A 22,781-nucleotide genomic window follows, 5' to 3' on the forward strand; every position below is an offset into this window, starting at 1 on the left:
AGTGAAAATTTTTCAACTTGTTTACAAACAAAACCAGGCAACCCCTAGTTTCATACTGCAGTGTTTATAAGGAATGGATACACCTAAAATAAGGAAAATCAGCTATTAAAAATAAGGAAGGATAAAGACTTATTGGATCAACACATTTGGAAAAGTTAAAACAAACAGATAAAAGCAGTTCAAGGTGCTTCAAAATACAAGAGGGCACTAGAGACCAAACTTCAGGCATATTTACCTTAAAATAAACTTTTGGCTAAGTGTGATGGCACACACCTACAATTCCAGCACTGGGGAGGCTGAGGCAGGAGGATCACAAATTTGAGACTAGTCTGGGATACTTAGCAAGTCCCTGTATCAAAAATAACAATAATTAAATAAAATAAATAGACTTTTGGCCCTTTAAAACTACATATCCTTTTCCTAGCACATAATGAAACGCCACCAGATCAAAACTGGTTACGGTTCTTGTGCTGAGACCTAGTTTTCATTACAGTGGGACGTTCCAGTCCTACAAATGCCCGTGGCCATCATCTCACCCTAACTCCCTTTCCCGACAATTTCTTGTCCTCATTTGTCACTATCCCCTTGATTCCTGAGAAATGCTTTATGTACATCGTTCAAGTTACCAAGTCTCTTTTTGTTTGTTTTGCTGTTTTGTGTTTTCTGAGATAGGGTCTTGCTACTTGTCTAGACTGGACTTGACTTCTGGTGCTCCTGTTTTAGCCTCCTGAGTGCTGAGATTACAGGTATGTACACCATGCAAGCCCCAATCTCTTTATGACAGGTTAGCTTGCCTCTGGCCTACAACCCTTGTTTGTTTTTGCCTTTAACATTCTCTGTAAGACCCAAGAACGCGCTCAGTCTGCCTGAACCAGGTCTCCTGAGTGGCAGCTCTGATCAGACCAAGTGAACTCTCTTTTGTTTCTTAGTCAATTTCTGCTTTAGCTTCTCTTAACTATCAACACATACAATAAAGGAAAGGAGGGACATTGCTATTTACAACCTGTGTTCATTCATTTTATCCCTAGCCACTCATGTTCACTACCAATCTCTCCTGTGTGCCAGGCTATTTGCCACATGCTAGGGATACAACTGAGTTACAACCCTAATTGAGCTTGCTTTCTGGTGGGGGAGACATGTTGAACAATTATATAATATAAAGCTAAATAATGATAAATGCTACAAAGGAAACCAGAAGATAGTGATTGAAGCACCAGTTTAAAAGGGAATGCTTTTCACCTCTCAGGAGGCTGAGACAGGAGAATTGCAAGGTTGAAGCCAGAGTGAGGGCAATATAATGAGTTCAAGGTCAGCCTGAGTTACATAGGAGAAAAGAAACAAAGAAAAAGGAAAGAATGGAGGAAGGGAAGAAGACAGATGGTCATATTTGTATCCTTTCGCATTGTCAGAATTTACTGAAGAAAAATAAATCCTAAACTCTGTCAATTTCACTGATTTGAATTCACTAAGCCCTACTTACTTCACTTGGTAGACTTGGTAGCCAGGGCCACTGGCAACCACAGATTCTTTTACTCCAATCTTAATTACTAGTATTAACTCTCTAGTCATACACTACACTTCACTCAATGATGTGTAGCTTAGAGAATGGCAAAGAAAGGGTTAAAGTGGCTGCAAGATTCCAAGAAGAGCAGACTGCTGAAAAAAGAGTCACTGCAGGTGGTTAGAGGACTTATTACCACACACACTCAGAGCCACACAGAGATGTCGTGGTGCAGGAATGTCAAAGCACACAGTTAGTTCCAGGCTTGCTGAGTCCAAACAGCAATTCAGTGGGTCAGGTCAAGCAGGGGGATTGTGCTGAGCTGAAGCAAGGGACAGAGTTGAGAGCTTGTTACCTTTCTATCCATGATGCATGCACTGGATGGTCTAATAACAGGCTGGTGGGTGCTGCTGGATCCCAGTGTCAATGCCCCTCCTTTTATGAGATCCAAGTGAGGAATCCAAGTGAGCAGTTTTCGATCTAGTGTATTTGATAAACTCACAGGACTGGTTTTTCTGATCTGGGTTTGATGCACCCATGTATCCATGTGTTCCTGATTTAATTTGATAAGTTCATAGATGGCACTATTTTATTCGTGTAAGTAAGTTATTTACTAGTCTGCCTGATGGCTTGTGCTAGACAGATGGTGGCTGTTTTCTTACACAAACATCACGTAGAGACATTGTGCCTCAGCATTTGCACTCAGCATGGAGCAAGTTTCTGCTTTATAAAACGAGGTCAGTCAGGGCAAGGCACAGCCTGAAAGCTGCTGTTCTATAAAATGTGGAGTGCTTAGAGCAGGACACAGCTCATCTCCGCTTCTAGTGAGTGTAGAAAATGTAATGTGTTCCAGACTGAAGTCCTGATTTCAGCTCCCCATTCCTGTCCTTCCCCCCACCATCTGTCACCATCTCCCCTTGTGTGTATTGTCACCCTAGGTTCCCCAGTGGTTTTCATGCTTCTGTCATTGCTCTGTCCCCAAACTGTTCACTTAGAATCCAGAGTAGTTATTTAAAAATGTTAGTCAGATCACGGCCTTATTGGTCAAAACTCTTACTGACTTTCTATCCCATTCAGAGTAAAAGCCAAAGTCCTTTCAATGGTTTACAAGCCCTGCATACCCGGATGGCCATCTCTCTAATTTGATATGACCCTCCCCTTGCTCACTATGTCCCAGCCACATTGACACACACATCTAAGAGTCTTTGCAATGGCTAATGTTCTTCATGATGTCTTTTTGATTTATTTTATCTGTGAAATCTTATCTACCATTCATATGTACCAAGCCATTCTCAAGCTAGGATGCCCTTGTCATTTACTTTGCCTTATTTTTCTCCAATGCACCTGGTATCATTCGATGTTATTTGTTCCTTGTCTATTATCCTAAGAGAGTAGAGTTTGTTTTTATTTCATCTCCAGAACCAAATATATAGTACTTGTCTAATGGATGCAAGAAAAAGCATGTTCATGAGGAAAGAGTATGAATAGGATAAAACATGAAGCTTTTTCCTGTCAAATGATAAAGTAAACCTGACCCTGGGTAGGGAGAATCAGCATTCCTAAGGACGATTGCAGAAGGAAGAAGGGTACTACTCTTCAGGAAGAATGCCAACCTGTGATGTCTGCAAGTGTCTTGGCAGGAGAGGACTTTCCTTGTGAAGGGAGGGGTGAAGAAGCCTGGAGAGACCTGTGCATGTAGAGGAGACACGAGCAGGTGGTGTGGACAGTTTGAACAGGAAAGTTTTGCATTCAGTGCTTGTATAAGCTTAGGGGAGAGCTGCAGTTCAGCAGCATGGGGGAAGAAGAAAAACCTCATAAAGTCTGAACACAGCAAAGTAGCAGGCAATTTGTCCAGATCAGTCATTGGGAACCAAAGAAGGAGGAGAATTTGGAAGCAGCTTAGGCTGCTCTAACACAATACTACATGTTGGGTGAGTTATAAACGAGAGAAGTGTATTGCTCATAGTTCTGAGGCAAGGAGTCCAGGGGCATGGCACTGCTAGATTGTCTGTTGAGGACCACTTCCTAGTTCACAGGGGGCACCCTCCCCTGTGCCCTCACATGGCAGAGGGCAGAGGGGCAGCTGAACCTCTTTGTGTCTGTATTTCATGGGGCTGACCCATTCTTGATGACTCCACCTCACACCTTAGCCATTCCCCGAAGGTTCCACCTCTACTACCATTGCCACCTTGGAGATTGGGATTGCAACATGTGAACACTGGGGACACAAACATTCAGACCATAGCAAGGTCTGAGTCAGTCAGGCTGTGTATGGCTTTGTCACAATTGGGTCATCCAGAATCTTGTCTAAGTCGTATGGGGAAGACTGGTATTGGACAGGGGTCATTTCTCAGAACTCACGTGGGCTAGGAAGTGGTGGTTCTTGACTGCTACATTGTCTGTACTGTTAGCCCATGCAGACTGGTCCCAGTGAGGCCATACTGCAACTTCAAGACTGGAGAGAGGCAGCTGTGCATACAGTGTGTTGCCAATAGTGGACTTAGTGGAGAGGTCACTCCCTAACAGCCCTGTACTTGTCTCTTCACTGTCACACCTCAGCATGTCTCCATCTGCTATTCTAGCTATTGGTTCTTGATTCACTTTGCCACCCTCTTCTGGGTCACTGAAAGACAGAAATTGAGGGTGACTCAATGAGGAAAGTTGGGAAATGTTTCTTATTTTATTCATTGTTCCACCAGCCAGAGTGATAATGATATTACTAGAGATGAAAAGTGATGATTTCAGCTATAAATCATTTACTAGCCCCAAAGTAAGTTGAAATTTAGTTGTTTATGTTTTGTTCCATTTAAATAGTTTGCTCTGGGAGTCAGCTTTGGTTTCTAGACCTAGTTTGGCACCAAATCCCACTATTCTGTAGATCTTATTAAATACATAAATCTTGTGTTTTCTAAAGTGCTGCTATGTACAAAAAATAACTGCAAGCTCTTACTCTAATAAGAACTTTGGAGATGCTAGAGATATATTGGTCTTAGTTAGAAAATGTTAAGTTTGAATTATGTGCTTAGTAGAATGGCTTTAGCAAGTTTGTATAATGCCACCCAAGTGATGTTTCAATTCCTTGTTTATAGAGAAAAAAATCTCAGGATACCCTGGAGCATCTTTTTCCAGTCCTCTCTATACTAAGATAAGGTACATAGATGAGTGGTCCTATAGGGAAGGGGGACCTGAGCTATTCTCCAGCACCTGAGAATAGCTACATTTCCCAATAAGCAGTGAAAAAAAATGACTTACAATTGTCTGAAATTTATACTTTACAAAATGCTTTTAAATATACCATGGTATTATGTTTCACAACAATTTAGCAAGAAAGAAATGATCCTCTCTTTTTGTTGATGAGTAATAAAAGCTATTATCTGTATCTCACTTCTTTCTTGCCAGGCACCAGGCTAAGCACTCATTTGGTCTTTGCAACAATCCTATGACATATGTGCTCTCTTCATCTTTGGACTACACACTCTGAAAGTGAGACTGAGGGAAATGAAAGCATTTGCCTGGGGCCAGGTGATTAAGTGGCAGAATAGAAATTTGAACACGTGCAGCTCTCAACCAGTGCTCTCCACTCCAGATTGGCTCCACAATTTTTACATTATCTGTGTACTACTGTACTACCATATACACTAAACATGTACAAAAATAGAAATTAGAAAGAGAATAAGAAAAAGTGCAAACAGAAATTTCATGTTTTTCCCCACAGTCCAATAGAATGTCTGTACATCCCTGAACTAAACCTCGGTGAGTCTACTCTTCTAAGTGATTATCTTCTATGGGCTGTTCAATGAGGAACAAAGCTCTTTGTGTCCTATAACTTGCTCATAATCACGCAGTAAGCATAGGATTCAGTGAGCTCTCCAGCTCTCCTTAATGCAGGTCCTTTCCCATACTGCCTCTTGGCCAGCCTCCTGCCATGGCATTCTGTGTTATGCTTTGGGTTGGAAGCCCACAGTCCCTAGTCTGGTCACAAAGCCCTACCCCCCTCAGTCATATCATCCTCAGACACTCTGGAGAATAAGAGAAATTGGTGCTCTGTCATAACTGTTAGAAGGAATCAGGCCAAATCTCCCAACCCCAATTTCTCTTCATAGAGAACATCTGCTTTAATTGGACAATTGCTAACTTCTCCCTCACTTGATGCTACAGAGGACTGCCTGCTTAGCATAGTTCAATATGGATTTTTTTTCCTACAGTTTGTACTTGACTGCACTCATTTTGGGGGGTTCTTGGCATTTCCAGATTTAGTATTTGTCATCTTATTTGAATGTTTTTTTTATTTTTTTGCTAATTTCCAATGATTCTGTGTATAGGAGCAATACACACTATTGTTCTAGCTAGTTACAAATTCACCTCTGGGCATGGGGTCAGAGGAAGTTGGAAGGTTGACACCATGCCTTTCCCAGGAAGGAAGTATGAGCCAGACAAGCATCGTCCATCACTGTATGTCCTTAGCAAGAGTCCATCAGGGACTCTTGTGCAAACTCAGGGTACAGAAAGTGAGTTCTTGGGGTGAAAGCCACCAAGTAAGGCAAGTACCTGGGAAGCGCCTTCAAGTTTAAGAGACATTTAAAATCTTGCCAATGCTAGCCACTTATTTTTTAAAAAACAGCTCACTTTCACCAAGTGTAATACAAGGCAGATACTAATAACAGAAATGATGTTGCCATTTCTTACTTTTTGTTTACTCACAAGAGAAGCATATTTGTGACAAGGAAATTGGTACAGTAAGTCACTTGATGTACTCCTGATTTTCCAATAGACACATGTGAAGTCCCCTCTACATATGCTGAGGATAAAACAATGAACAAGACCAGGCCCTTGTTTTTCAGGAGCTTATGGAGCGAATGGAAGTTCACACAAAACACAACCTGTTTAATTCCCTTTACCTTATCTGCTTCTATGGTACTGAGACTTCAGGTAAGCTAGTCATTTCACATAAGAATAGAAAGAAATACCTGGGGTCATGGCCCCTCCATAAATTTCCATACTTGATCCAGGTTACAGACCAGAACATCTTAGGGGTGGGAGAGGCCCGGACTCTGGAAGAACCATAGTATAATTCTGAAATTTTATACTATTCTTCTTTCTCCTAGCCTTCCTCAAGGGGGCCTATGGCCTTTTACAGGGGTAACTGTGCACTGGAGAACAGGAAATAAGCAGATTTCTTGGGGACTACTGAGCAGTGCGTCTGATCTCCAGGAGACCCAAATCCTCACTGCGGCCTTGCAGTCTTGTTGGGGCTTTTGGAAGTCAGATGACCAAAAGAATTTTACCTCCGGTCTAACTCACAGTGGGTCCAGTGGTTTCTCAGCCTATTCTGTGGTTATTTCCCAGTTCTGAAATGCCTATTTGGAATAGACATGCTTAAGAGTTCACAGAGTCTCTGATCCGTGCAGTGCAGGCAATCGTGGTAGAAAAGGTCCAGTGAAAGTCATTAGAATTGCCTCTTCCTAGAAAATTGTAACTCAAAAACTATACCACACCCCTGGAGGGATTGCAGGAATTACTGCTGCCTAAGGACTTGACAAATGAAGAGGTGGTGGGCTCATCATGCCCCTGTTGCATTATCATGTGTGGTCTGCTCAGAGGATGGATAGTCATAGAGAATGACAGTGGGTTATCATAGACTAGCCAGGGGGTGACTCCAGTGGTAGCTGCTATACCAGATATGCTTTCACTGTTTAAGTAAATTAACCCCCACACACCAGCATCTGGTATGCAGATATTGCCTTTCCATCCATCCCTGTCCGTAAGGTCTACCAAAATACACTGCTTTCATCTGGCAAGTCCAGCAATACACTTTCACTCTCCTACCTCAGGGGTATGTCCGCAATCCAGCCCTAGGTCATCATTTAGTTCTTCAGGATCTCAGTCATCTTTTTCTTTTATAAGATATCACATTAATCCATTACACTGGTGACTTTTTTTGGGGGGGGAGTGGGACTGGAACCACACCTCCAGTCCATTTTTCTATGGCTATTTTGGAAATGGGGTCTCTCAAACTACTTGCCCAAGTTGACCTTGAGCCATGATCCTCCCGATCTCAACCTCTCAAGTATCTGGGATTACAGGAATGAGCCTCCGCTGCCCAGTGACACTGGCAATATTTTGCAGATCGAACCTGAGCTAGATGTAGCAACTACTCTAAACTTACTGGAAAGACCGCTGCATGGGAAATGAATTCAACTACAGTCTAGGGGCTTTGTATCTCTATGAAATTTCTAGGTGTTCAGTGGTGTGGGACATGCCAAGATATCTCCCCCACAAGGTAAGCGGTAAGTTGTTGCAACTGCTCCCCAATTCACCAAGAAAGAGGCAAGCATATAGTGGGCCCCTGGATTTTAGAGGCCACATACTCCTCACTTGAGTGTGCTTCTTTGTCATCCCTGCGTACAGTGCTTTGCCAATGTGTAGACTTACGGAGTACTCTGTTCACAGTTACGGTAGTCCAACCAGTATGACTTGTGATCAACTGGGTCACTTTGTAACAAAAGTACTACAGCAGTGAGCCTATGATTAAGGAGCTCACTGCTGTTTCCTCGTCCCCCATTATCCTGAAACAGCTGACTTGAGAGAATGGGACGGTGGCATTTTGAAGACTCATAACAGTGCCAGGTAGGTGGCAGGACACAGCAGGGGAAGGGCAAGGTTCTCTAGCATCCAATATATTGTGCTGTGTCTCTCAGAAGCAAAATTCTCAGGTCCAGGAATCAAGGGGTAGAAATGGGCTGGCACCACTCACCACTCCCTCTAGTGATCCACTAGCAAAAGATTTGCTCCCTGTTCCTGTAGCTTTCTTTGCTGGTCTGGAGGTAATTAGATTTGAGGGAGAAATGCTTCCCTCAGGAGCACAAGGATGATTTCATTCAATTGGAAATTTTGAGTCACCAAGGTAAGGAATGATGTCATGGTATTGCCCAAAGTGATTGACCCAGACCACCAAGAGGAATGGATGATGACTCCACAATGGAGGTCTCTTAGTATCACCTCACCATCTGACTAAATAAATAAAAAACTACAGCACCCTATCCAAAGAGGACCCTTCAGATTTGAGTTACCCTGCCAGGCAAAGGTTCCTTTTGAGGACCTTATTGAAAGCAAAGGAACATAGACTGAATGATAGAAAAAGGAAGTTATAAGTGACCAGTTATAGAAATGAGAATTATAATTGTTATGAGTATTTCCTCCTTATTTTATTATGAATACACTTATGTATAAACAAATTATCTTTATTTTTTATTTCCTATCAAGGAACATAAGATGCTTTGACTTGATATCAGTATTTAGGTATGATTAATTTTACAACATAGTATTTCAGTTACAAGATGTCAGGAGAAGAGTCGATATTATCAAGGATTTTTACCTCTTCTTCTGGGAAAAGTATTAGTGCATTTTTGGTTGTGCAAAGGATTTCTGTATCATGTTAAGTGGCATTATGACCTTGTTATTGTCTTTATTTTGAGTTTAAGTGTGGTTTAAGATGTGTAGAGGTGCTATGCTGTAAGGGTTGAACTTGTGATGAACTGATCTTATATGTCAACTTGACTGGGCTAAGAGATGCCAAGGTAGCTGGTCAAGCACTTTACATGGCATGTCTTTGAGAGTTTCCAGGAAATATTAACATTTGAATCAGTGGGCTGAATATGGAAGATCCAGTCCACTGAACAGAACAAAAGTAAGAAGGATGAATTTGTGTGTTTTCCTCCTGGAGATGGGACCTCCCATCTTCTCATGTTCTCTGGCCTGGGTACTCCTGGTTCTCAGGATTAGGGACTCTGACCAGGACTTAACACCATTGCTGCTCCAGTTCCTAGGCCTTTACATCAGACTGAATTGTATCACTGGCTTTTTTGGGTCTCTAGCTTACAGATGGTGGGTCTTCTTGATCTCCATGGTCATGTGAGCCAATTCCCACAATAACTCTAGCTATCATCCATCTATCTATCATCCATCCATCTATCATCCATCTATCATCTATCTATCTATCTATCATCCATCTATCATCTATCTATCTATCATCCATCTTTCTATCATCCATCTATCTATTTATCATCTATCATCTACCAATCCATCTATCTATCATCCATCTACCTATCTATCCATCTATCATCCATCTATCTATCATCTATCTATCTATCGTCTATCTATCTATCACCCATCTATTAATCTATCTATTGTCTATCTATCATCTATCTATCTAGTTTATCATCTATTACCTATTGTCTAGCTATCTATTGTCTATCTATCTAGCTATAATCTGTCTAGCTATCATCTATCTATCTAAAGTCTATCATCTATCATCTATCTATCTATCATCTATCATCTAATGCATATGATATACTGCATAGATATGTTCTGATATGTATATATTATATTATATAATATATATATATGTTCTGTTTTTCTGGAAAACCCTGATTAATGCAGTACTTTAAGAGTTTAATTGAAATCATGTTCCTTTCACAGGAAATCCTGATGTTCTTTCCTTGGTGTGGCTCCATGGCACAGCCACTGCCACCGAGCTTTATGAAGTCTCCCTCTCTAAAGAGGCTTCTTAATGTCTCATAGAATTACTTCGGCCTCCAGGATGCAGGTCCCTGGTTCTCTGCACAATGGGAAGCCATCCCTATTGGATTATGGAGAGTCTTGATTACTCCTTCCAAATTAGTTGTTTTCTTCCTCCTAGAATTTTTAATCAGTACAGTTTGCAGTATATCCAGAAAGTGGAACACCTCCAAACATTCATTTCCTAGGGGATGTATTATGTCTTACTTTATATATAAATAGTTGTTGAATATCTCACAAGTTAGAGTAGATTAAGACTCTACTTAATATAAGGGAAAATGGTAAAAGAATAAAAACAAACACACACTGAGACTGAGACTTACTGTGCTCCTGGTCCTGTTTGAGGCATTTCATTGAGTATTATCAACGCTTATGATATAGTTACCATGTTAAATACCTGGCTACCTGAAGCCTGGCATGGTAGCCTATACCTATCATCCCAGCACTCAGGAGGCTGAGGCATGAGAATTGCAAGTTCAAGGCCAGCCTGGGCTGCATAGCCTGATACTGACTCAAGAAAAAAATCAAAAAACACCAGAAACAAAAACAAAAAGCAAAAGCCAAGCCATGCCGTGTTCCAGCATCATGATCACAGCATGAATTTGGTTACTGTGGCTCATCTCGGGGACCTAGAGAAACTGATAAGGTCCCAGCAGAGATTGCTGTGACAGACGATGGTCCCCAAGGAGGTCCCTGATGAGAAAGTACAGGCCCAGGCAGAATCCTGAGGGCAGAAACTTAAGTCAAAAGCCAAAAGGTAGACACCGGGTTTTAGACACTTGGGAAATGTTGACTCAGGAGGAGGGATCAGCATCACCTACAAGCCAGCTTTGCCTGAGCTCAGCATAGTACTAAGAAGAACGGTCCATTTTGACCCCAGGAGGATCTGAAGGATCCTCCCTGGTGCTTTTGGGTAAATTCATCTGCAGAAGGGAAGAACATTCCTTGAGAGTGTCATAAGGATCAGATGAGGGAATATCTGACAAATGCCCAATACTGAGCCTGTCATACAGCAGTCACCTGCCTGCAACTGCGGAGTTTTAAAGTCTGAAGCAAGGCCCACCCTAATTTGCTCTGCATGTTTCCCTGAGGGGATGACCCCAAAAAAGTGTCAGGAAATGAATGACACACTCTGTTCCTGGGTGGACCAGAAGTATGTGGCAGCATGTGTGGTTTATATGTCCTTATGAGGGTTCTGAGTCACTCTGAACACAAAATAACAGCTCTGTGTAAGGAACTGCTGCTAGCAGACCTAGTGGCCTAAAAAATCAAATAACAATAGTTCTCATAGGACAAAAAAAAAAAATCCCCAAATCTCACTTCCTTCTGGACTTGTACCTCATTTTAACTTTGTACCTCTCAGTGAGGATGATTTGTGACTCTCCCAATTGATTTGACAATGGATTTGCTAATCTGTCTTGCAGACTGAGTTAGAACAAACAACTTCTCAGGTTTCAGACCAGGAAATCCAGCTGGAGTTCCGAAGTCCCTGGCAGCACTAAGTGGGAAAAAATAGGAATGGATGCAACCTTTCAGAAACTGTGTCTTAGTCCATGTGTGATGCTATAACAAAACATCTGAGAGTGGGTAATTTATGAAGAATAGAAATAAAGTAACAAATTTCTCATGGTTCTGGAAGCTGGGAAGTCCAAGACCAAGGCGCTGTCATTAAGGCTCTGCTTCCAAGACAGAGTCTTGTTGTTCCAGCCTAACATGGCAGAAGATGGGAGGACAAAACCCCCTAAACTAGTTCCCTTCATCCCTTTTATAAGGCACTAATCCCTTATGATTTAGCCACCTGCGAAAGGACCCACCTCTTATCACCATATCGGGGATTAAGTTTTTTTTTTATTGTTTTATTATTCATATGTACATACAACACTTGGATCATTTCTACCCCCTGCCCTCACCCCCTCCCTTACCACCCACTCCACCCCCTCCTTCTCCCCCCCCCTCAATACCCAGCAGAAACTATTTTGCCCTTATTTCTAATTTTGTTGTAGAGAGAGTATAAGCAATAATAGGAAGGAACAAGGGTTTTTGCTAGTTGAGATAAGGATAGCTATACAGGGAGTTGACTCACATTGATTTCCTGTGCATGTGTGTTACCTTCTAGGTTAATTCTTCTTGACCTAACCTTTTCTCTAGTTCCTGGTCCCCTTTCTCCTATTGGCCTCAGTTGCTTTTAAGGTATCTGCCTTAGTTTCTCTGCGTTGAGGGCAACAAATGCTAGCTAATTTTTTAGGTGTCTTACCTATCCTCATATCTCCTTGTGCACTTGCTTTTATCTTGTGATCAAAGTCCACTCCCCTTGTTGTGTTTGCCCTTGATCTAATGTCCGCATATGAGGGAGAACATATGATTTTTGGTCTTTTGGGCCAGGCTAACCTCACTCAGAATGATGTTCTCCAATTCTATCCATTTACCAGCAAATGATAACATTTCATTCTTCTTCATGGCTGCATAGAATTCCATTGTGTATAGATACCACATTTTCTTGATCCATTCATCAGTAGTGGGACATCTTGGCTGTTTCCATAACTTGGCTATTGTGAATAGTGCCGCAATAAACATGGGTGTGCAGGTGCCTCTGGAGTAACCTGTGTCACAGCCTTTTGGGTATAACCCCAAGAGTGGTATTGCTGGATCAAATGGTAGATCAATGTCTAGCTTTTTAAGTAGCCTCCAAATTTTTTTCCAGAGTGGTTGTACTAGTTTACATTCCCACCAACAGTGTAAGAGGGTTCCTTTTTCCCCGCATCCTCGCCAACACCTGTTGGTGGTGGTGTTGCTAATGATGGCTATTCTAACAGGGATGAGGGGATTAAGTTTTAACATGAATTTTAGAAGTGACATACATTTAAACCGTGGCATTCTACCCTTCCCCCCTAAAATTCACGTTCTTTGCACATAAAAATGTATCAAGTCATCCTAATATCCCCAAACTCATGCCAGCATCAACTTTAAAATCTAAGTGCAGAGAATCTTGTAAATGTCACCTAAATCAGATATGGATAAGATTCAAGGCGGAATTTGTTAGTGGTCAAGTCCTCCTCTAGTTATGTAAATCCATAAAATCAAACAAACTTTATGCTTCCAAAAGACACTTGTGGGACTGGTATATGATAGACATTGTCACTCCAAAAAGGAACTACAGAAAGGAAGAAAGGGGTAATGGGTTCCAGAGGAGTCTAAAATTCACCAAGCCATGGTAATAATCTTTTCGACTTCATGTCAGGCCTTCCAGACACCCGGGACAGAGGTTCCATGGCTCCAGGTGCCCTCTTCCCAGGGCTTCGCTGGGGCAGCATTTTCTGCACTTTTCACAGGTGGGAGTCAATGCTTGTGGCTCTCCCAGGCCAGCCCCGGATGATGCTGGCTCTAAGGGTCTGAAGTGTCCGTGGCTGCTCTGCTCCCATGGCTTCACTAGTCGTTGTCCATGTGGGGACTTTCTGTGACAGCCACCTCTGCAGCAGTTCTCTCCTTGGTCCACAAGTCTCTCCAAGGCGTCCTTTAAGATCTAGGGGGATGTGGCCATGCCTCCTCAGCCATGCACACTGCATGTCTGCAGAAGCAGTGCCACTCATGGTTTATAGCTCGAGTTGTGGCTCGAGCCACAACTGGGACAGCCAAAGAGCACTGCATCACTCAAAGTGACCTTGGGAAGCAAGCCACAGATACCCAAGGCCCCTACTTTAAAATAATTCTGCCCACAAGACCCTGGCATTCTGGGGTCTATGATGGGTGGGGCTCCCAGGAAGACCTCAGAAATTCTTCTGGGGTCATCCTCCCATTGCGTTGAAGAATAGCATCTGGCTTCCTTTTAGACATACTGATCTCTTTATCACACAATCCCTTGCCTTCATCCTCGGCATTCTATCCCAAACACACTTGTATTCTTTATAAGACCAAGCTGAGAAGTTTCTAAATCTTTAAGTTGTTTCACCTTTGATTATAAATTTCATCTTTCATTCATTTCTCTTTTCTTACATTTTACTATAGGCATATAGTAAGAAGCAATGAGGCAGCATGAATACTGAGTATGTTGGATGGTTTTGTAGATATTTCTTCTACCAAATACCCTACCATATCACTTGTAAATTCTGGTTTCTACAAAGTACTGGGACACAGACATAATTCAGCCAATTCCTCTGCCACTTTATAAGGATGACATTCCCTCTAGTTTCCAATATGATACTCTTTTTTCCTTCTAAGATCTCATTAGAATGGCTTTGACTACATATTTATACCAACATTCAGATCATGATCACTTAGATATAGTCTGTCTGTAGCTCTCTTTGGAGTCCTCACTAGGGTTGCCCCATTTGTCCCACCACGACAATACAATCTAGCCTTTTTCTAACATGTGCCTCCAAACCCTTCCACCCTTTACCTCTTACCCATTTCCAAAGCTTCTTCCTTATTTTAGATATTGGTTATAACAACAATCCACCTCTAGTAACAATTTCTGTCTGGGTCCCACATTCAAACTATAGAATTGTGGTTTACAGGGCTGGTGGGGTGGCTCAAGTGGTAGTGTGCCTGCCTAGCAAGCCCTGAGTTCAAACTCCAGTACTGCTTCCCCTCTCCCCTAAAATAGTCTTGCTTAACTATGGAATTGGGGCTTATTCTCCCATGGATATTCTTTGAGCCACCACTTCTTATTTCCTGTCTAGAGTGAAAGAAATTGAAAGCATGTAGACCACAGTGAGAGTGGAAAACTTGGAACCTATGTAAAAGGGTGTGTGCATGTAACCCAAATACCTTCAGCTCTCCTTGCATTACCACTTGCTGTCAGTCTTGCCAGCACCTGACTTAGGCAAAGTTTTAGCAGTTGCCATATTTTGACAGTCCACTACATCCTCTTCTACCTACTGCCTCTTCCTGACTCACCAAAGCAGTCAGAGTATGGAGATGTTTTATTTTTTATTTTTTTAAGTGTAACCCAGGCTGGGCTCGAACTCGTGATCCTCCTGCCTCATCCTCTTCACCTCGTTGATTACCGGCTTGTGCCACCATGACTGGCTGGAGATGTTTTATTGAAGTTCAGAGGAGGAAATTGAAGAATACAAAATATTTCACTTCCAGTCTTTATAGAACGATGCTGTCCATATATAGCCATATATAGTTGTTCTCTCTCTTTCTTTCTCTCTCTCTCTCATCACTCCCTCTCCTTACCCTACTACTCAGTCACTGGAAACCATGAACTCTACACTTCTTTTTCCTCTCCTCTCTCCTACACCATGCTCTCCACTCACTGGTGTATCCATCTAGAAAAGAGCACTTCTAGCATGAGCTGATTTATAAGTGCATATCTAAATTTTCATTTATGTTTATTTACTATATCTATCGGATAAATGGTAATTTTAAAAGAGAAAATTAGAAGCTACATGAAAAATACAAACCAATACAAAAGACTGAGAAATCCTGTCATCTACATTAGAAAAATGGTTGCAATAATAAAAGCTGTTCTGAGTGGCAGACACAGTTCTATAAAGGGATTGTTTCTCAGTAAAAATATCAGAACTGAAAGTTTCCAAGGCTGGGTCTTAGAATAATTCTACCCAAGTGGAGAAGCCATCTCTTAGGCAAGGACAGACACACCTTTAAATCTGAGGAGGATTGAGAAGCTCATGTTACCACAGTTCTCCAGAGTTGCCTTCAGCCTGTGAGAGCTGCCATGTTTGCAGTAGGGAGATTCACCTGGAGATGCCTAAGATTATGCTCCAACCCACCCCAGGAAAGCCTGCAGCCATGATGGACTGGTGCAGTGAGGAGGCAGGAACAGACAATTGACCACAGAGTGGCACTATCACCTTTTCAGAACAACTCTGTGGAGCCTTAAATATGCCTGAGCACCCCGTGGGATCAGGCTGAAGGCTAAGCTTTAGGTGCAACCACATCTTAGATTGGCTTCTTGCTCTGCCCAATCCTATGTCTTCCCTTCCACTTCTTCACAGGCTCCTTTTCAGAGAACCCCACAATAAGCCAATAGACAGCAGGCTGCTCCTCTCACCCTTGGGAGACCTATGCTGAGACATCTGCTGTAGTGTATGTTGTGTGCAACTTATGGGTCAGTAGTTTCACGGCCCTCCAGCCTTCCTTTGTGGCTATGGTTTTCCTGCTGTCTTGATGGTAATGTGTGGTAGATTAAACAATAGCCACCACGCTCCCCTTCCCTTCAAGAGATGGGAGTCAATCGCCTGTTCCTCGAATCTGGATTGGTCATGTGATTTGTTTGGACTCATAGTCAAAACCAACACAAAGAAAGCTTTGAAATGGATGTGCACATTAGTCTTGCTCATTTGCTGTTCTTGGAACCCAGGATAATTGACTAGAAGATGAGAAGTGTGAGCACAGCTGTCCTGAATGTCCCACAGACAAAGCTGTCCAGGCAATTAGCATCATGCCTTAGATATGTGGGTGGGCCCAGTGGAGATCAGAAGAACCATGTGGCCCAACTGCTGACCCATAGAATCAGGAGTTAAATAAGTTTTTATATGCTAAACCAGTAAAGTATGATTGATATATAGTATAATAAGTTGTGATGGGTCGTGTCCATTTATACATTTTTGCATATAACTGCTATTTCAGGCTCGTATTGCTTCCATATATGAGGCATGGCATATGCATATAAAATATAAACACATAAATATACATATATTACAAACATGGCTCTTTTTTTTGTGGTACTGAGGCTTGAACCCAGGGCCTCATGCTTGCTAGGCTTCCTACAGGTGCTCTGCCACCTGAGCCACTCCTCCAGCCCTCAAACATGTCTTTTGAAATCAATGTGCTTTTTTGAAATCTAGACTGATAAGTGTTGTAAATATCCTTAATTTACATTCTCTTGGTAAGCAATTTATCTACTGGAATGAAGGAAAAGAACCTTACGTTTATTGAGTTACTTCTGCACGCCAGGCCTTCACATAGGCCATCTCATTAATCCTTGCAGTTTCATGGCCAGTGAGTTAAGTCTACTTTTACAAGAGAAGAAATGAATGCTCAGGGGAGGAGTGCAGCTTGCCCAAGGTGATCCGGTCAGCAGATAGATTTGAAGATGCCTTTCTTTCAAAGATTCTATAATCAGTACCTCCTGTAAGTGGGAAAATGTTCTCTAGGTGCTTATTTGGAAATGCAGGGATTCTTGTTTATAATTAGATGAGCTAGTGAACTCTATTTGATTCCTTCCTATTCTTTATGTGGAGCTTTATATTTTATAGGAATTATTCAGGCAATTGTTATTTCCAAGTTTTGCTTTATTGCAGCATTTCCCAGTTCTCAGAGTAAAGGGTATGCCTTACTAAATTTTCAAATACACCCTGCTAGTCATATGTAATCTAAACTATGTCCTCAAGTGTAATATATTCTATATCGTGAACGCATATTTTCTTCTGCATCTGTATGTGTCAGTCGTTTCCTTAAGCTGCAGAGAGGTAAAGAAAAATAAAATATAGTTTATTGGTTTACTGGTAGGTACAGAGATAAGGGTTAAGGTCCGCCACAATGAACAACCTTCTACTTTCAGTGGCTAACAAAGTCAAAGTCCATTTGCTACATGTGTCAAGAGTTCGGGGAGGGTTTCTGCTGGGGATAGTTGGGAGAAAGGATTCTGCCCCTGGAGCCATTGGATGTACAGGCTGAAGAGCAGTCACCTCAGCACCCAGCCTTTGACATCTCATCAGATCCAGAAGGAAGCCTCAGGGCACCTTGATCATCTTCACGTGCTGCACTTCTGCAAATGCTGCGTCTTGAGACTGACCATAAGCCCAACTGTGAGGTCAGGGACTTTGCTTGTTCTTCATTGTGTCCCTCACACAAGTACACAAGCTCACTGTACAACAGATGTTTGCTGAATTTATATGTGATTGAATGAAGCTCTGTGCTATTAGCATAGTATGCAGCACAGGTGTCATTCAATAAATCCTTGTAGTGATAAAATGGATTTTTGCATCTTCCCCTTTTTCTGTGTTAAGAATTGTTAAGATAGGGACATGACCCTTGGGCCTATGTGGGGACTGACCAACATAGAGGTGGCAGACAGCATTCTCTTTGTCAGTGACCTTGAAACTAAAGTGACAGGAAGCTCCTTTCTGAGCTGTTTTACCAGGCCAGTAATAAAAGTGAAAATTCCAAAAGATGAGGAAGGTAAACCAAAGCAGTTTTCATTCAAAACTTGAAGTATGTGTTCCTTATGCAATGAATCTACTTAGTGGAATGGAATTTTGATGGGGGCTCATCAAAATTCAGTTTAGATCAGGAAGGAGTCGTGATCACAGGATACCAGTTTATTATAGCCATAGCCCCGGAAACATTTGGAAATTAAAACCTCACCTCCACATCTCCTAAAAGCAGATATGAAAGAATTGTGGATGCTTTGCCTCCAACATAACGAATAGTTCAGAGATTGTTCTGTTCTCCAGAAAATTGTCAGAGACAAGCAGTGGTGAACAATGCTCAGTGACAGACGTCACCTGGTGGGAAATCTGGTTCTCCACTTGTGAATTGGTCAGGATTTTCACCATCAGTTCAGTCACATAGTCATACCTTTAACCAGTCTTCACGCTCACAGTGGTGCCAAGTAGACCATCATTACAGCACAAAGTCAGACAGAATTCCCATCCCGACCCAATTCATAGACATGATAGCCTTGAGCAGCTTCCACTGATGCTGCCATAGATGAGCCTGAGCCAAACCCAGGCTTGTGACAGAGGAAGCAGGGATGATTTCTTCTCAAAGGCAGGAATCATGATGGCTGGAGCCACAACTATGACAACAAAAGAGACAGTGGTAGAGATGGAAAATGGCACTTACCTTGAACTAGTAAGTGTTATAGGACATTGTTTTATGAGGCCATTTTAGGCTATTTTGGCTAAGGTGGTCAGAAAATATTTTGCAAAACTATACATTCACCACATTTTTTAATAAAAATGTTAAAACCTATAGCTACAATTTCATACAGAAATGAGAAGAGTTGTGGTTCTAGTTTTATTACACCTCAGGGTTTTATGAAGATGAAAGAATTTTATGCAAAAGAAAGTGTCACAATTCCTAATGATTTTAGACAGATTAGGAAGGGTGACTTGTATAGATTATATTATAAGGCAAATATATTTGAATTATCTGTTATCCTTTAGTGTTGCAAGAAATTTCTTTTTTTTTATTTGTATGTACATACAATGTTTGGGTCGCTTCTCTCCCCCCTCCCCCTGCCCCCTTCCTTGCAAGAAATTTCTTGTTAATCATTTTGGTATGTATAATAGGAAACATACAAGTCGATAGTCTAAAGTGGCTATCTGTATTTTGTTAATGAGAGAAGATAACTTTTCAGTGATTCATTTTATAAACATTTTATTTGAAAAAACTGATTGGGTATGTATGGGAGAAATCATATTGCCTAACTTAGAGAATTTAAATATACATTCTATGACCATGCTCTTTTGAGTTTTACCCTGACTGAACATACAAGTATAAATCTGCACATACTGAAAATATCCTTTTTGAGAAAACAGAATCATGAATATGTAAGTATTACCTCCTATCGATCCAACCATAGAAACTTTAACATTTTCAGAGTGCTCAGGTCATGTGTGCAGGACATAGTTCATCATGGAGATTGTATAGGGTATTGTTCGTGTGTGTGTGTGTGTGTGTGTGTGTGTGTGTGTGTGTGTTTATGTACATTGGAAAGTAATGTTAGCATTTTCTAATTTAAAAAAACTTAAATATGTTTTAAAAACTTTCTTGTATCACGATGCTGCTTCCTTTTCACAGCAGAATTGTTTATAAAAATCCACTCCTTGAAAAATTTGGATCCTTTTTAATACTAGCCACAGCATTTGTTCTTTGTTGCCTTTTAATAGCTTAAAAATATAAAAAAGGAAAAATTGTCAAAATATAGTGAAAACCCTAAGGCATCAGAGTATATAGATGCCTGAGTTACAGATCTGAGGGCCATGACAGGTTGAAAAATTCTAGGGAATATTTGTTTGCTGAATATTTGTGTCTTTAGTCACACTGCACCAGTTGTAGAGCCCTTCCCTTCCTCACTGTCCATTTCCTTCCTTTCTTCGTTTTGTTCCTACAGACATGAACATATTCCGTGGAGCAGATATGCTGTGTGTTTGGAAAATACAGAGGTTTAGTAGATGCAGCTTCTGCTGTACACAAACAAAACCCATCAGCAAGAACAAGAACAGGAGGCAAACAGTGGCAGGCACCACATTCCAGCCACCGTAGAAGTCCTCTCTTGCCTGTTCTGTGGGGCCAGAGAGGGGCTAGCCTTAAAACATCTCCCACACCAGTTTCTCCTTTCCCCATCTGGAGTTCCAGTCAGTGCTACCCTCCACTTCCTCATTCTGATGAGAGGAAAATGGCAGAGAAGATGAAGCCAGAGTGTGGCAAGGCCTTCATCTTCCTGGCAAATGTGCCTCCAAGACTGTTCCTCTCATGACCAGAATTTCAAGTGTCAGAAGAACAATTTTAACTCCTTTTAAGAAGTAAATTAACTATAATGTACATAAACAGCTGTTTTCACAGATGTAGCTGAGAGCTGAGTTTGGCGACACCCTAACGAACAGGGGTCAGTGATGTTTGACATGGTCAAGAGAACTGACTTACACCAACACTGCTTCCCAGACAGATACCCACCAGATAGCACACCAAGTTGAAGAGCTCCATGTTCTGCAGAAACCTATGCTAAACGGATCGTGCACTTCCTCAGCAGCTTGGAAAATGTGATATACTTGCAACTCTGGGGTTTCACATCTTATTAGGACCAAAGCTGATGTCAACTTAATGTCATTAGAAGAACAAAAAGATTCTCTTTTTTTTTTCATGCACAAAGGTCCATTCTAATCATTAAGCAATAAGGACATAAAATGTGCCTTGCTGAGATATGGGCTAAATGGCTGTCTGTTTTCAATTTCAAAGACAGTCAGTGGGAACATGACATATCTTCAGTGTGGCCACATCACCAAGTACTGCGAGTGTCTCAAAAGTGACCTGCTGTCTGTCTGATGACCACAGCCACCTTCAGTCCCCTTTGCCCCAGCTGGCTAAGTGACTTACCTCTATTTTATACTTTTGTCTTGGTAAGCACATAGGCCAAATTATGGATGTCAATCATGAAAAGTCATCTAAATAGGACTTATTTTGTTTAAGATTATAAGGAAGGGAAAACAGCACTCTGGGTGAAAAGAAATGTTCCAACTGCTTGTAAACTGTAGCAGACAGCTTGGAGACAATCACCCTATCAAGAAAGCCCCTCCATTGTGTGGACATCTTCAGTAGAAGCCCTAGGTCCTGTACACATCTTCAATCTGTGGATCCCAGTGATTGATAATTCCTCTTTGAACTTATTTCTGGAGTATCACCTAACTCAAGATGTGCTGAGGTGCCCCAAGGGTCCTTATGATCTTACCAGCATCTACGCTTCAGAAACTAACATGCATTAATGACAAACGTTGAGAATCACATTGTTCATTTACTTCAATGACACTTTTCAGAGGTTTGCACCCATTCATAGAGTCTGAATCTGGCTTTTCATCTTGCCATTTAGTAGCTATCTGATTTTGGACTTCTTGCTAAATGGTTCTGGGTTTCATTCCGTTGCTGATATTGAAAAATGAAGATAGTGGTATTTTCCCTTCTGACTTTAAAGTCAATTTTAACAAGAAATAAATATGATAAAGAATGTAACAATGCCACAACCACAAAATGCTACAAAGTATTATTAAAATAATCAGTGAATAGTCCTTCTGCATTATTGCTAATATATCAGGGCTATGATAATTCCTATCTGCCCTACATTAAAAAAAAACCCTTAGATCAGATAAATGAACCACAATCTTTTTCTGTTATTATTTTTAGTTCTGGAAGTATGTTGAGATGGAAAAAAAAACACTTTAAAGCCTATTAGATCTCAACAAATGCTTGCTTTGCTAAAGAAGCTTGGGATAAAACTTGAGTTGAAAGTACCACTATACAGATAATAATCTTCAGTGACTGAAAATTTAGAGAAAAGTGTCTTGCCTCTTCATTAAAAGCTTGGACAGAATTTTCAAAGACTTAGAGAGCACAGATCATTTGCTCTATGTTGAAAACTGTGAGGGCAAAGCCGGTTATGGTGCATGCCATAATCTCAGGTATTCAGGAGGTAGAGGCAAGAGAATCGTGAATTCCAGCCACCCTGACAAAGATAGCAGCAAGACCCTGTCAGACAAAAATAAGAACAAAAAGTGCTGGGGGCATAACTCAAGTGGTGCAACACTTTTCTAACAAGAATGAGGCCCTGGGTTCAACCCCCAGTCACTCACACACAAAGCTATGATGTCATGGATATTTTTCACCAAAAAGAGTATGGATCTGGAATCCCCTCAAGGCCCAAATGTGAAAGGTTTGGTCCCCGTTTGGTGTTACTGGGAGGTGGTGGAAATTTTAATATATGTTGACTGCTGGGAGGCCTTAGACCATTGAGCATGTGCCCTTAAAGGGAAGTATGGGATCCCAGCCTTTTCCTTTTCTTCTTCTTTGCCTCCAGCCACACCAAAGTTCCCATCCTGATTGGTTTCCTCACCACAGGTCTAAAAATCAATAGGCGAAATGATCCTGTGCCTCCTAAACGGTGGCACAAAATAAACCTTTTCTCTTTTTAACTTGGTTATATTAAGTATTTGTGGTAGAAGAGGAGGGAGTTCTCTCA

The 22,781-nt window shown here is 41.4% G+C and overlaps 1 pseudogene; it reads left to right on the forward strand.

Moving 5' to 3' along the window:
* The first annotated feature begins 18,072 nt into the window (after nucleotides 1-18,072).
* On the forward strand, nucleotides 18,073-18,897 carry LOC109693429 (RNA-binding protein 7-like; annotated as a pseudogene).
* The last annotated feature ends 3,884 nt before the right edge of the window (nucleotides 18,898-22,781 follow it).

This window comes from Castor canadensis, chromosome 11, assembly GCF_047511655.1.
Source record: "Castor canadensis chromosome 11, mCasCan1.hap1v2, whole genome shotgun sequence".
In the NCBI taxonomy this organism is placed as follows: Eukaryota; Metazoa; Chordata; class Mammalia; order Rodentia; family Castoridae; genus Castor; species Castor canadensis.